The 14193-nt window shown below is 38.0% G+C and overlaps 1 long non-coding RNA gene across 1 annotated transcript; it reads left to right on the forward strand.

Moving 5' to 3' along the window:
* Positions 1 to 2910: 2910 nt before the first annotated feature.
* On the forward strand, positions 2911 to 4635 carry LOC146304522 (uncharacterized). Its single transcript, XR_014769313.1, has 3 exons — positions 2911 to 3162; positions 3407 to 3468; positions 4619 to 4635. It is a non-coding gene; the product is annotated as an uncharacterized LOC146304522 (long non-coding RNA).
* The last annotated feature ends 9558 nt before the right edge of the window (positions 4636 to 14193 follow it).

Below are 14193 nucleotides of genomic sequence, written 5' to 3' on the forward strand. Positions count from 1 at the left end.
CCATTTAAAACCACACTACAAAACAGAATTAATTTGCACAGCGTGCTCAATAACAGGCAAATCTCACGAGAGTTCCGCAAATCAAGGGTTTTCTCATTGGCTAAAACGGCGGCGGAAAGAAAAACAAAAGTAAAAGAAAAACAATATTCATATGGTAAGTCATAATTACGAATTTAAAAACATACAATAACATTTTCTATTAATTTGGGCCTTTCATCTCTGAATCTGACTTGACTAATAATTTCAACTTTTGATCTCAATTATGACTTTTATCTCAGAATTCTGACTTTTTTGTATCAGCTGTATTTTAATAATAATAATAATAATAGTAATTTACCAGTTTTAGTCGGTATTTATTGTGCTTCCCTAGATACAAATAATGTGTGTGTAAATGGGTCTATAGGTCATAAAGAGTTATTGAATTCTGGCCATAGTTATTCCATCAGAAAAGTATTATTATTACGGTTATGATGATGGTGATGATGATGACGATGATGATGATGATGATGATAACAATTATTATTATTGTTGTTGTTATTATATTTTATAGTCTCTCATTTGTCTTTAGAGTATGTAAATGTATCTATTGTGTATTTTTTACTTTACTTCTTGTTTTTTAAGCACAGATTTTTCAGATTAAAAAAAATATATAGTTTTATGTTTTTCCTATGAAAAAATGTATGTAAAAATAAAAGAAAAAACAATCTTGGCTAAGGATGTCTCTTCTGAAAGATTAAAAAAACAAGAACACATTGGAATGAAAGATAATTGTAGTACAAATATCCAGTTTTATCATATATACTGAGGTTGGTTTGAATGTGTACAACTCAGAATTTATTTTGTGTTTGACTGTAGATGGTTCCAGGTGGACTGCTCTGGTCTTCACACTGTGTGAGAAACTATGGACGAATCTTCAGGTCAGTCTACTTTCTACTCTTCATTCTTATTATACATAGAACTGTAAATACAGCGGTACAACGGCCCCCAGTTCTGACAAGCAGAGTTGGTCACCAGCCTGAAAGCTAAGAATGTACTGCAGTGATTTCTGCCTTCTCTTCAATGTAATGGAACTAAATGGAATTCAGCTTTTGGTGCTCAGCAAAAATTTATTTTAGCCACCTAAAATGAAATGTTTTCACCGCTTCACCTTGCCATCAGAGAGCCTTTTCCAATGAACCAGAAAACATTCACAATTAAGAAGCAGAAATTTTTTTCTTTATATATATATATATATATATATATATATATATATATATATGTATATGTATATATATATATATATATATATATATATATATATATATATATATATGTATATGTATATATATGTATTCTGTGTAATAAGACAAAAGAAAAACATGCAAGAAAACGGCAATATATTGAAGTACTGTTGTAACTGTAGCACCCAATAATATAATAATTTACTGAAAATGTAATAATGCCTGAAAATGTAATAAAAATTGCACTTAACTCAATCGAAATTGTAGTAAAACCCAATAATGTAATAACTTGACCAATAATGTAATAAAATATTCTGACTGATATTGTAATAACATTTTTACCGATAATGTAATACCTTATTACATTATTGGAGATTTATTACATTTTCAGGTGGGTCTTTTTTTTTCTTTTTTTTTTTTTTTAAAGATAATGTAAAACTTGACAGATAATGTAATATAGAGTTCTACATTTTGTGTTTTGTGAATCCAAGACTGTTATATAGACTACACTGGATTTGAAACAACAGAATGACTGAATTGCAGACCTATACCATACAGCTATATGCACATGCAGATACTCAGGGACATCCTGGTCCTGCTGAGTGTATGATGGACTTACCTCCTTTGGTGACCAGAATTCCAGCTCAGAATTCTGGTATAGTTTTTAAGCAGCACTGGAGACCCCAGGTAACTTCCCTAAACATACGTCTTCACTTCACAGTTTTCCAACATATCATTACCTCATGAAAACAAGTCAGTGACACTTCATTTGTAAAGATATAACATAAGCATTCCTAACACCCACATACACATTACGTGACACCTGACATAAATATAGGCCTCACTCATTAATGGTCTCACTTTTAATCAGTAAGATGTCAAGTGACAAAGTGGTCAGTCATAAAGTATATTATGAGATTTACCTGTAGGCTTTAAATAAAGATTAAATTATCTTGAAAACTGAGCGGGCACTGCTATATTAAGTGTAAAGTCAACAGGTGATTGCACAGGACAAACAATTCTAGAAATAGTCTAGTAACATACTAAGGTGAACAGATTTCTTAAGTGCCTCTTAAGTGCTTCTTAACCTAAACCATTAGGCCTATAAAGTTCGAAAATTAATAATGATTGAAAAAATAAATTAATTAATAAAACTTGTGGTCCGTGCACCTGTGAACCACCTGTGAACAGACCACAGTGACAAAAAGGTTGGGAACCCCTGTCTTAAGCTATTTATAGAAGTAGCCAAGCCTTGGCTAAAGTGTCAAGAAGTTAGCATCAAGAACTAGGCTAATATGCAGTCACATGGTCAATAAAATGTATGTTCAATTATATTTCAATTGAAAATTGAAAAAATGTCTAAAGCCTACCATTACCCAACTATTATCAAACATTATCACAGAAATCTGAAGGTATTGATGCTGAGACATTGCATACTCACTTACCAAGTGGTCACATAAAGGGAGAAATGTCTCTCCCTGAAAGAGACCCTGATCGTCTTCTCCCTTGCAGGCCCTCTAGTGGCCAGGATGCCAACGTCCAAGATGAATTAATACATCAAAAGCATCATTTATACAATATAGTGACTGTATAATGGCAAATTCTGACTCATACATGGATGATAAAGTGAACAGAAAGTATAAAACTATCTGTCTGTTTTTTTTTAAGTGGCTAAATGCATTTTGTCGCTGACTCTGTCCAAAGTACTTTGCTTAGCTGGTTTTAGATGGTTAATTGATTAATTGATTGTTCATTGATGATTAGATTAATTGGCAACTATTTTGATAATCAATTATGCATCTTGAGTGCATTTTTAAAGTAAAAATGTCCAAATTGTCTGTTTTTAGCTTCTCAAATGTGATTATTTTCTGGTTTCTTTCTTCTTCTCTGACAGTAAACTGAATATATTTGGGTTGTGGACAAAAGAAGACGTCACCTTCAGGTTTGAGAAGCATTGATCAATTGGTTTTCTCTTTTTTAAAAATTCTATAGATCAACCAGCTAATCAATTATAATCAGATAATCAAACAAAATAATCGTTAGTTGCAGCACTCGTTGATTCCTTCTGTGCTTCTACAAACTGTGTGTGTCAACTGCTGGTTACTGTGACACACTGACTTTAGATAAGTAGCATATAAATAATGTGAACTGTTCCTTTAAAACTTTTCTTTGTCTCACGGTTGTAGATATGGAGCCTCATCAGAGGACGTCCTGAACCATGACTGACAGAGGGAGCATCTTCTCTGGTGTAAGATAAATATTACCAGTTGATGTCAGAGAATACAGAACATTTTAAATTGACTGGAGCAGTATGTAAAATATGTCCAGGATTTAAATTTAAAATATTCAAAAGATGAAAATGTTTCAACAGGGAGCCGCTAGAAAAGAGCTAAAGAGCTGCAAGACATAAGATGAACTTGTTCGTAAAACACAATTTAAACTTGACAAAAAAAAAAACTCACTAAAAACTTCTTGTTTTCTTTCCACCATTCAGTAATCATCCGCTCTGGTTTGGTTGAAAAATTTAAAACCTTCCACAGGTGAATATATTTTACATGCTGCTCCTTTAAATTCGTAAACATACAAAATAATATGTGAAAGGTTTTAGAGGATTTGCACTGAAGTTGAATGATCTGTTAGCTCAGTGTTTCCCAAACTTTTTCTGACAAAAAAAAAAGTTCATGACCTCCAACCCATAATTATTATCAATCATTAAAACAATCTTTAAAACTATTGGGAAAATGACTCTTAAAAAAAAGGATTTAAGTTTGGGAACCACTGTGTTACCTCAAAGTGTTGCTTAAAGTGACAGTTCACCCCAAAATCAAGAATACACATTTTTCCTCCAGTGTGTCGTGTTGTTTATTCACCTGGATGTTTTTGGTGTGAGTTGCAGAGATTTGAAGAAATCTACTGTAGAGATGTCGGCCTTCTCTCCAGTATAATGGGACGTAATGGCTCTTGATTTGTGGTACACAAAGCACTGAAAAATTTAAAATCAGTGTCTTTTTACAAAAATCATGACCTGATTACAGTTTCATGTAAGTTTCCATTAGAAAGAAAGTAGTTCTGGTGGATTTGAAAGTTTTTTCAATAGACTTTACTGCAGAAATTATCATAATTGGATAAATTTGAGCAAACAAGTCATGATTTCTGGGAAGAGACATTGCTGTTGAGTTTTTCAAAAGTATTTTTTGGCACTTTGAGTACCACAGGACTAGCGCCATCTGGTCGTATTATATTGGAGAGAAGACAGACATTTCTACAGCTGATCTCTCACACCAAAAATACTCAGATGGATAAATAACACTACAGGCTGGAGGGAAAATCTGTATTTTTGACTGTGGGTGAACTGTCCCTTTAAGAGTTGCTTTTCACTTTGTTTTTGAATTTTACAGGCAGACGTCCCCTGCAGTAGGGCTGAACGATTTATCGTTTTCTGATCGAAATTGCGATTTCAGACAACGTGATCGCCAAAGCTGCGTTTTTTTGCAGTGCTCCTGAGGGCTGTACTACGAAGCAAGCTCAACACAGCCAGGCTTTCTTTGTATGATCTGGATCGACAAAGCCTAAAACTGCAATCAGAGATAACGAGTATCACTACGGTGGTTATCAACTCACTTTGTTAATCCAGGCTTTCGTCTTCAGACTCTGTGTGCGCTCACATAAAAGGGGCGTTTGTTGCGTCATTTGACTCTTCTTCCGCATGAAATGAAGCGATCGCGAACCACTTACTGAAGTCAAAATGATCAAGTTGTTATAATTATGAGTTGTGGAAAGTATACTAAATACATTACGGCAAAAAACAACATTGTTGCTGCAAATAAAGCAGGAGAAGAAGAATGATGTCAGAAAATGACTGATGGACTAAATGTGGTCTTAATGCTGCCGTTTATTCTAACATGAAAACTGCACATTAAACAATAAAACTCCATACAGCAGATTTAAACATGATAAAGTCTGTCTGACACTGTCCTATGATGACAGAGACGTGGACATCACTGAAGTTTTTGACCAACCCAACGTAAAATGAGTGTTACTGATTTAAGACTGTCTGTGATAAATGATGATGAATTTTCTAATCGGTGATCTGAGCTGCAAAATCACCGAGACAAAACAGGTAACAGTAAAAAGTATTCAAAGTGTCTGTAGTTGTTTCATCATTATTTTACTTTGTGGATTATATACAATGTCAATTTAAAGTGTTAATATGATCTGGAGCAAACGGGGAAAATGACTCTGCATCACCAAACGGAGGTTACCATCATGACAGCGCAATGCAGACAGTTTGTACCGCTGTTTAATTTTTACATTATATGGATTCGTTCAGTGATATAACCAGTGGTGGACAAAGTACTCAACCCCAGTACTTGAGTCAAAGTATAGATACTCCTGGTCAAATATTACTCAACTACAAGTGAAAGTTGTTCAGTCAAAATTTTACTTGAGTTAAAGTACTAGAGTACTTGGTAACACGTAAGTATTCTAAAGTACATGTTTTAAAAATACTTAAGCATTCAAAAGTACAAATTACAAAGTACATTTTCTAATATCAATACATGCTGTATTGTTTTCATGATGCATTTACAGAAGCTTGTAACTCTCTGAAACCATCTAATGATGTACTGATGCTTGTAGAACCACTCTGCTACACAAAGCCTATAGAAACACCTATAAAAACTTCAGTATAGAAATACAATCAAAAATAAAAAGGACAGCTGTTGTCATTTTCTGATGTAACTGTATTAAAATCACATCATAAAAGCAGATTGAAGTGAACTGTAAGGAGTTCTCCAAGTCTGTTAAATAACTGAGATTTCTTTCTGTCTTCAGAGGCAGTATATATACATGAATTATGCTGTATTTTCCCCCCCGATAAAAACAATCCAACTTTAAAAGCTACCTGGAATAATGAATAATTATAATAACATGTTGAGATTTAATTTAGTCTTTCTCCTGCCGTCACCATTACCGCTTTTTGTTTGAATGAAAGAGGGAGAGCTTGCTTGTTCTTGTTAGTGCGCCTGGACGTATTTCTACTTTTACATAAGTCCCATTTGAGAGGAGCTACTGTGATTGGTTTCTTTCTGTGAGGAACACAGCATGTGACCAATTACATTTTAGAAAAGAAGAAAAACAGCTGACTTCAAAGCTCAGTCGAAAAGTAACAACAACCTTCCTACAAATGTAGTGGAGTCAAAAGTACAATATTTGTCTTTGAAATGTAGTGGAGTGAAAGTAATAAGTTTCCAGAAAAACAAATACTCAAGTAAAGTACAGATACTCAAAAAATGTACTTAAGTACAGTACTCAAGTAAATGTACTTCACTACTGTCCACCACTGGATATAACGAGCATACAGCTCAGCAGCTTTTCATTTTTAATGTCTTCCCTCAGTTTAAAAGCTATATCGCTCATAAACAACCTTGTTAGGACAATTATAAGTTAAAGAACGGCGCGTTTTACAGACGATTTAATCTGAATCTCTGAACATAACCTGCTGCCAACCAGGTTATGAGTTTAGCATAAGTTACCATGGTGATCTAGCAGGTTAAAAGAGAGCCACTTTCGTGACACTGAAAACCCTGGATTTAGACTCAACATAGCTCGCTAACCCATTAATCTCGCTTCGTAGTTACACTCCTCTGACGTGCATCACAACCGACAATGCAGCGAACGTCATATGGAACTTAATGAATGGACCAGACCTGTGTGTGTGTGTTTGTTTATTAATTTATTTATTTATACGGATTTAATGTGATGATGTGTGCGAATTGTCTTCAGTATAGTCAGTAGTTTTTCTCTTAATGTTATTTTTCTTTAAGCCCTCACAAATACCTAGTTTGAATAATTAATAATGATTGTAAATGTTACTATACATTGTGAATATTGCACTGAAGCTTGATTTGAAGAAAAAATCGTGAATCGAATTGAAATCGCAATATCTGCCAGAAAAATCGCAATTAGATCTTTTCCTAAAATCGTTCAGCCCTACCCTGCAGCCCAGAAGACGTCGCTGGAGCAGCAGCTTCATAAAGTGACAGTGGACAGTGTCCACTGTTACCATCCCAAACAGGCTGGAATGCACCAGTGGGGTGGCAAAACGCCCAAAAAAGGCAAATCATGGCAAAAATTTTAGCATAACCCCCTATTTTTATCTCTCCGGAGCTGTCCCCTCACTAATCCCACGCCTCCCACCACGCCGGGTCCTGACGACGAGGCCAGTTTCGAACCAGTGGGTGCACCGCCTGCTGACCTCCGTAGCCGTTATCGAAACCAACCACACCACCAGAACCCTTTGCACTTAGACATGTTCTCCGGGCGCTTTTATCTTTTCACTTTGGGTGTTGGACTTCAAAATTTACTGAGGAGGATAAGGATCGAACACACAACCTCCAACTCCGGAGCTTATTTCTTACAGCCTGAGCTGTTGGATCAGACAGTTTAGGAAAGGTTCTCAGAGGTTTTCACTGTTTTTTTTTTTGAACTCTTGCCTTCAAAAGTCACTGAGCCTCATAAGGATCGAACCAACAACCTCTAGCTCTCAAACCATCCTCTTACAACATGAGCTGTTGTATTGGTTGGAGTGGTTCTCATTCTCAGAGGTCTTCATGTTTTTCTTTGGAGTGAGTCCTTCAAAAGTCACTGAGACTCATAAGAATTGAACCCACAACCTCTAGCTTTCAGTCCCTCCTCTTACCACCTGAGCCACTGGATCAGAGTGGCAGGATCTCTTTTTTGTGACATTTTCTTCACATATTCGACAAGAAAAAGTGGAAAAAAAGTTAATTGTTTATTAACCATATCAGGACCTTCATTCTGAGCAACACCTTGAGTTTGAATTATACTTGTTTTTATTAGTCACAATACTGAAGAGAAAACTTTGAAAAATATTAGGACAGATGAGCTTGGATTTGAACTGCTCACCTCAGGTTCCAGACATGAGCGGCTTGTCTCATTGAGCTATTCCTGCTGATGATTTTTTTTTTTTCCAAATATTACGACCTGTGGTGTTCATGCAGGTGTGCAGGTGTAGTTGGTGCACCAAGTCTACCAAGTTTTCTTTTTTTTTTTAAACTTTGTTGCATCTTTACGTTTGAGTACAGTCATGGTACAGTGTTTTTTCAGCCCTGGTCCTTCAGAGCTCACTGCCCTGCATGTTTTAGATGTTTCTCTGCTCCAACACACCTGATTCCAATGATCAGGTTGATGATGAGCTGATCATTTGAATGAGAGGTGTGTTGGAGCAGAGAAACATCTAAAACATGCAACATGAAAAACATGAGTGAGCTCTGAGGACCAGGGCTGAAAAAACACTGTACCATGACTGTACTCAAATGTAAAGATGCAACAAAGTTAAAAAAAAAAAAAGTGTTAAGAAGGACCAACACAGATCACATTAAGATTTGTTGTTCTTCCGATGACATGGTGCCAGCAGCATAAACATGTACAAATTCTATGTTGTGCCTCTGTTTATCATATTACATCTGTAAAATATATATGATAGTAATCCTAATGCATTGAGAGAAGGGGGGCTGAAGTCGCAGAAGGGGGGAATTGAACTGGAAACCTCATGACAACAAACCCAGGAAGGAAACCACTACACTAATCCAACCGCGCCACCCACCCCCGCATTTTTTTTTTTTCTTAAATGTCAGAAACTCGGTGGACTCGGCAGACTCTTGCTTGACGTGGGACCGACATGGCTGTGCTACACTTGGTAGACGTGGTAGACTTGGTGCACCAACTAGACCTGCACACTTATGAACACCAGCCATGTCACCACCACGTCAGCAGGGGGCAGCACAGTGTCCACCACTTGGACCTATTTTTCACACTGTTTTTCACACTGGCCTCTTTTTCACACTTTATTTTGATCCTTTCAACTTTTTTTTTTAAGGTAAAATCATCTGTGGACTCCATAAACATGAAGACCATAACTAGATCACATAGGTAGACAATCTGAGTTATCTCAAGCGTAAAAAATAAAAAAAAAAATGTCATAAAAGTGATCAATAAGAGTTCTCTGTGATTGTGATTCTTATATGATAATGAAAAATGAAGAAGAACTCTTGGGAACACAGACACAGTTGGATTGAATCATATCAAATAATAATACGGTGGTGATAAATGTTCTCCTCCAATCTTCCAATCTTCAGACACTGAACTCTGGAGTCTAACCACCAGCCACAATTTCCTCAACTGTGATAGGCCAGTCCAAGTGGTGGAGACTGTGCTGCCCCCTGCTGACGTAGTGGTGACATGGCTGGTGTTCATAAGTGTGCAGGTCTAGTTGGTGCACCAAGTCTACCACGTCTACCAAGTGTAGCACAGCCATGTCGGTCCCACGTCAAGCAAGAGTCTGCCGAGTCCACCGAGTTTCTGACATTTAAGAAAAAAAAAAAATGCGGGGGTGGGTGGCGCGGTTGGATTAGTGTAGTGGTTTCCTTCCTGGGTTTGTTGCCATGAGGTTTCCAGTTCAATTCCCCCCTTCTGCGACTTCAGCCCCCCTTCTCTCGATGCATGAGGATTACTTTCATGTATATTTTACAGATGTAATATGATAAACATAGGGCACCACATAGAATTTGTACATGTTTATGCTGCTGGAACCATGTCATCGGAAGAACAACAAATCTTAATGTGATCTGTGTTGGTCCTTCTTGACACTTTTTTTTCTTATTTTCTTTTTTTTTTTTTAAACTTTGTTGCATCTTTACGTTTGAGTACAGTCATGGTACAGTGTTTTTTCAGCCCTGGTCCTTCAGAGCTCACTGCCCTGCATGTTTTAGATGTTTCTCTGCTCCAACACACCTGATTCCAATGATCAGGTTGACGATGAGCTGATCATTTGAATGAGAGGTGTGTTGGAGCAGAGAAACATCTAAAACATGCAACATGAAAAACATGAGTGAGCTCTGAGGACCAGGGCTGAAAAAACACTGTACCATGACTGTACTCAAATGTAAAGATGCAACAAAGTTTAAAAAAAAAAAAAAAAAAAGTGTCAAGAAGGACCAACACAGATCACATTAAGATTTGTTGTTCTTCCGATGACATGGTGCCAGCAGCATAAACATGTACAAATTCTATGTTGTGCCCTATGTTTATCATATTACATCTGTAAAATATACATGATAGTAATCCTCATGCATCGAGGGAAGGGGGGCTGAAGTCGCAGAAGGGGGGAATTGAACTGGAAACCTCATGGCAACAAACCCAGGAAGGAAACCACTACACTAATCCAACCGCGCCACCCACCCCCGCATTTTTTTTTTTTCTTAAATGTCAGAAACTCGGTGGACTCGGCAGACTCTTGCTTGACGTGGGACCGACATGGCTGTGCTACACTTGGTAGACGTGGTAGACTTGGTGCACCAACTAGACCTGCACACTTATGAACACCAGCCATGTCACCACCACGTCAGCAGGGGGCAGCACAGTGTCCACCACTTGGACCTATTTTTCACACTGTTTTTCACACTGGCCTCTTTTTCACACTTTATTTTGATCCTTTCAACTTTTTTTTTTAAGGTAAAATCATCTGTGGACTCCATAAACATGAAGACCATAACTAGATCACATAGGTAGACAATCTGAGTTATCTCAAGCGTAAAAAATAAAAAAAAAAATGTCATAAAAGTGATCAATAAGAGTTCTCTGTGATTGTGATTCTTATATGATAATGAAAAATGAAGAAGAACTCTTGGGAACACAGACACAGTTGGATTGAATCATATCAAATAATAATACGGTGGTGATAAATGTTCTCCTCCAATCTTCCAATCTTCAGACACTGAACTCTGGAGTCTAACCACCAGCCACAATTTCCTCAACTGTGATAGGCCAGTCCAAGTGGTGGAGACTGTGCTGCCCCCTGCTGACGTAGTGGTGACATGGCTGGTGTTCATAAGTGTGCAGGTCTAGTTGGTGCACCAAGTCTACCACGTCTACCAAGTGTAGCACAGCCATGTCGGTCCCACCTCAGCAAGAGTCTGCCGAGTCCACCGAGTTTCTGACATTTAAGAAAAAAAAAAAATGCGGGGGTGGGTGGCGCGGTTGGATTAGTGTAGTGGTTTCCTTCCTGGGTTTGTTGCCATGAGGTTTCCAGTTCAATTCCCCCCTTCTGCGACTTCAGCCCCCCTTCTCTCGATGCATGAGGATTACTTTCATGTATATTTTACAGATGTAATATGATAAACATAGGGCACCACATAGAATTTGTACATGTTTATGCTGCTGGAACCATGTCATCGGAAGAACAACAAATCTTAATGTGATCTGTGTTGGTCCTTCTTGACACTTTTTTTTCTTATTTTCTTTTTTTTTTTTTTAAACTTTGTTGCATCTTTACGTTTGAGTACAGTCATGGTACAGTGTTTTTTCAGCCCTGGTCCTTCAGAGCTCACTGCCCTGCATGTTTTAGATGTTTCTCTGCTCCAACACACCTGATTCCAATGATCAGGTTGACGATGAGCTGATCATTTGAATGAGAGGTGTGTTGGAGCAGAGAAACATCTAAAACATGCAACATGAAAAACATGAGTGAGCTCTGAGGACCAGGGCTGAAAAAACACTGTACCATGACTGTACTCAAATGTAAAGATGCAACAAAGTTTAAAAAAAAAAAAAAAAAAAGTGTCAAGAAGGACCAACACAGATCACATTAAGATTTGTTGTTCTTCCGATGACATGGTTCCAGCAGCATAAACATGTACAAATTCTATGTGGTGCCCTATGTTTATCATATTACATCTGTAAAATATACATGAAAGTAATCCTCATGCATCGAGAGAAGGGGGGCTGAAGTCGCAGAAGGGGGGAATTGAACTGGAAACCTCATGGCAACAAACCCAGGAAGGAAACCACTACACTAATCCAACCGCGCCACCCACCCCCGCATTTTTTTTTTTTCTTAAATGTCAGAAACTCGGTGGACTCGGCAGACTCTTGCTGAGGTGGGACCGACATGGCTGTGCTACACTTGGTAGACGTGGTAGACTTGGTGCACCAACTAGACCTGCACACTTATGAACACCAGCCATGTCACCACTACGTCAGCAGGGGGCAGCACAGTCTCCACCACTTGGACTGGCCTATCACAGTTGAGGAAATTGTGGCTGGTGGTTAGACTCCAGAGTTCAGTGTCTGAAGATTGGAAGATTGGAGGAGAACATTTATCACCACCGTATTATTATTTGATATGATTCAATCCAACTGTGTCTGTGTTCCCAAGAGTTCTTCTTCATTTTTCATTATCATATAAGAATCACAATCACAGAGAACTCTTATTGATCACTTTTATGACATTTTTTTTTTTATTTTTTACGCTTGAGATAACTCAGATTGTCTACCTATGTGATCTAGTTATGGTCTTCATGTTTATGGAGTCCACAGATGATTTTACCTTAAAAAAAAAAGTTGAAAGGATCAAAATAAAGTGTGAAAAAGAGGCCAGTGTGAAAAACAGTGTGAAAAATAGGTCCAAGTGGTGGACACTGTGCTGCCCCCTGCTGACGTGGTGGTGACATGGCTGGTGTTCATAAGTGTGCAGGTCTAGTTGGTGCACCAAGTCTACCACGTCTACCAAGTGTAGCACAGCCATGTCGGTCCCACGTCAAGCAAGAGTCTGCCGAGTCCACCGAGTTTCTGACATTTAAGAAAAAAAAAAAATGCGGGGGTGGGTGGCGCGGTTGGATTAGTGTAGTGGTTTCCTTCCTGGGTTTGTTGCCATGAGGTTTCCAGTTCAATTCCCCCCTTCTGCGACTTCAGCCCCCCTTCCCTCGATGCATGAGGATTACTATCATGTATATTTTACAGATGTAATATGGTAAACATAGGGCACAACATAGAATTTGTACATGTTTATGCTGCTGGCACCATGTCATCGGAAGAACAACAAATCTTAATGTGATCTGTGTTGGTCCTTCTTGACACTTTTTTTTTTTTTTTTTTAAACTTTGTTGCATCTTTACATTTGAGTACAGTCATGGTACAGTGTTTTTTCAGCCCTGGTCCTCAGAGCTCACTCATGTTTTTCATGTTGCATGTTTTAGATGTTTCTCTGCTCCAACACACCTCTCATTCAAATGATCAGCTCATCGTCAACCTGATCATTGGAATCAGGTGTGTTGGAGCAGAGAAACATCTAAAACATGCAGGGCAGTGAGCTCTGAAGGACCAGGGCTGAAAAAACACTGTACCATGACTGTACTCAAACGTAAAGATGCAACAAAGTTTAAAAAAAAAAAAAAGAAAATAAGAAAAAAAAGTGTCAAGAAGGACCAACACAGATCACATTAAGATTTGTTGTTCTTCCGATGACATGGTTCCAGCAGCATAAACATGTACAAATTCTATGTGGTGCCCTATGTTTATCATATTACATCTGTAAAATATACATGAAAGTAATCCTCATGCATCGAGAGAAGGGGGGCTGAAGTCGCAGAAGGGGGGAATTGAACTGGAAACCTCATGGCAACAAACCCAGGAAGGAAACCACTACACTAATCCAACCGCGCCACCCACCCCCGCATTTTTTTTTTTTCTTAAATGTCAGAAACTCGGTGGACTCGGCAGACTCTTGCTGAGGTGGGACCGACATGGCTGTGCTACACTTGGTAGACGTGGTAGACTTGGTGCACCAACTAGACCTGCACACTTATGAACACCAGCCATGTCACCACTACGTCAGCAGGGGGCAGCACAGTCTCCACCACTTGGACTGGCCTATCACAGTTGAGGAAATTGTGGCTGGTGGTTAGACTCCAGAGTTCAGTGTCTGAAGATTGGAAGATTGGAGGAGAACATTTATCACCACCGTATTATTATTTGATATGATTCAATCCAACTGTGTCTGTGTTCCCAAGAGTTCTTCTTCATTTTTCATTATCATATAAGAATCACAATCACAGAGAACTCTTATTGATCACTTTTATGACATTTTTTTTTTTATTTTTTACGCTTGAGATAA

This window comes from Lutjanus erythropterus, chromosome 24 (genome assembly GCF_056507025.1).
Source record: "Lutjanus erythropterus isolate fLutEry1 chromosome 24, fLutEry1.hap2, whole genome shotgun sequence".
Lineage (NCBI taxonomy): Eukaryota > Metazoa > Chordata > Actinopteri > Lutjaniformes > Lutjanidae > Lutjanus > Lutjanus erythropterus.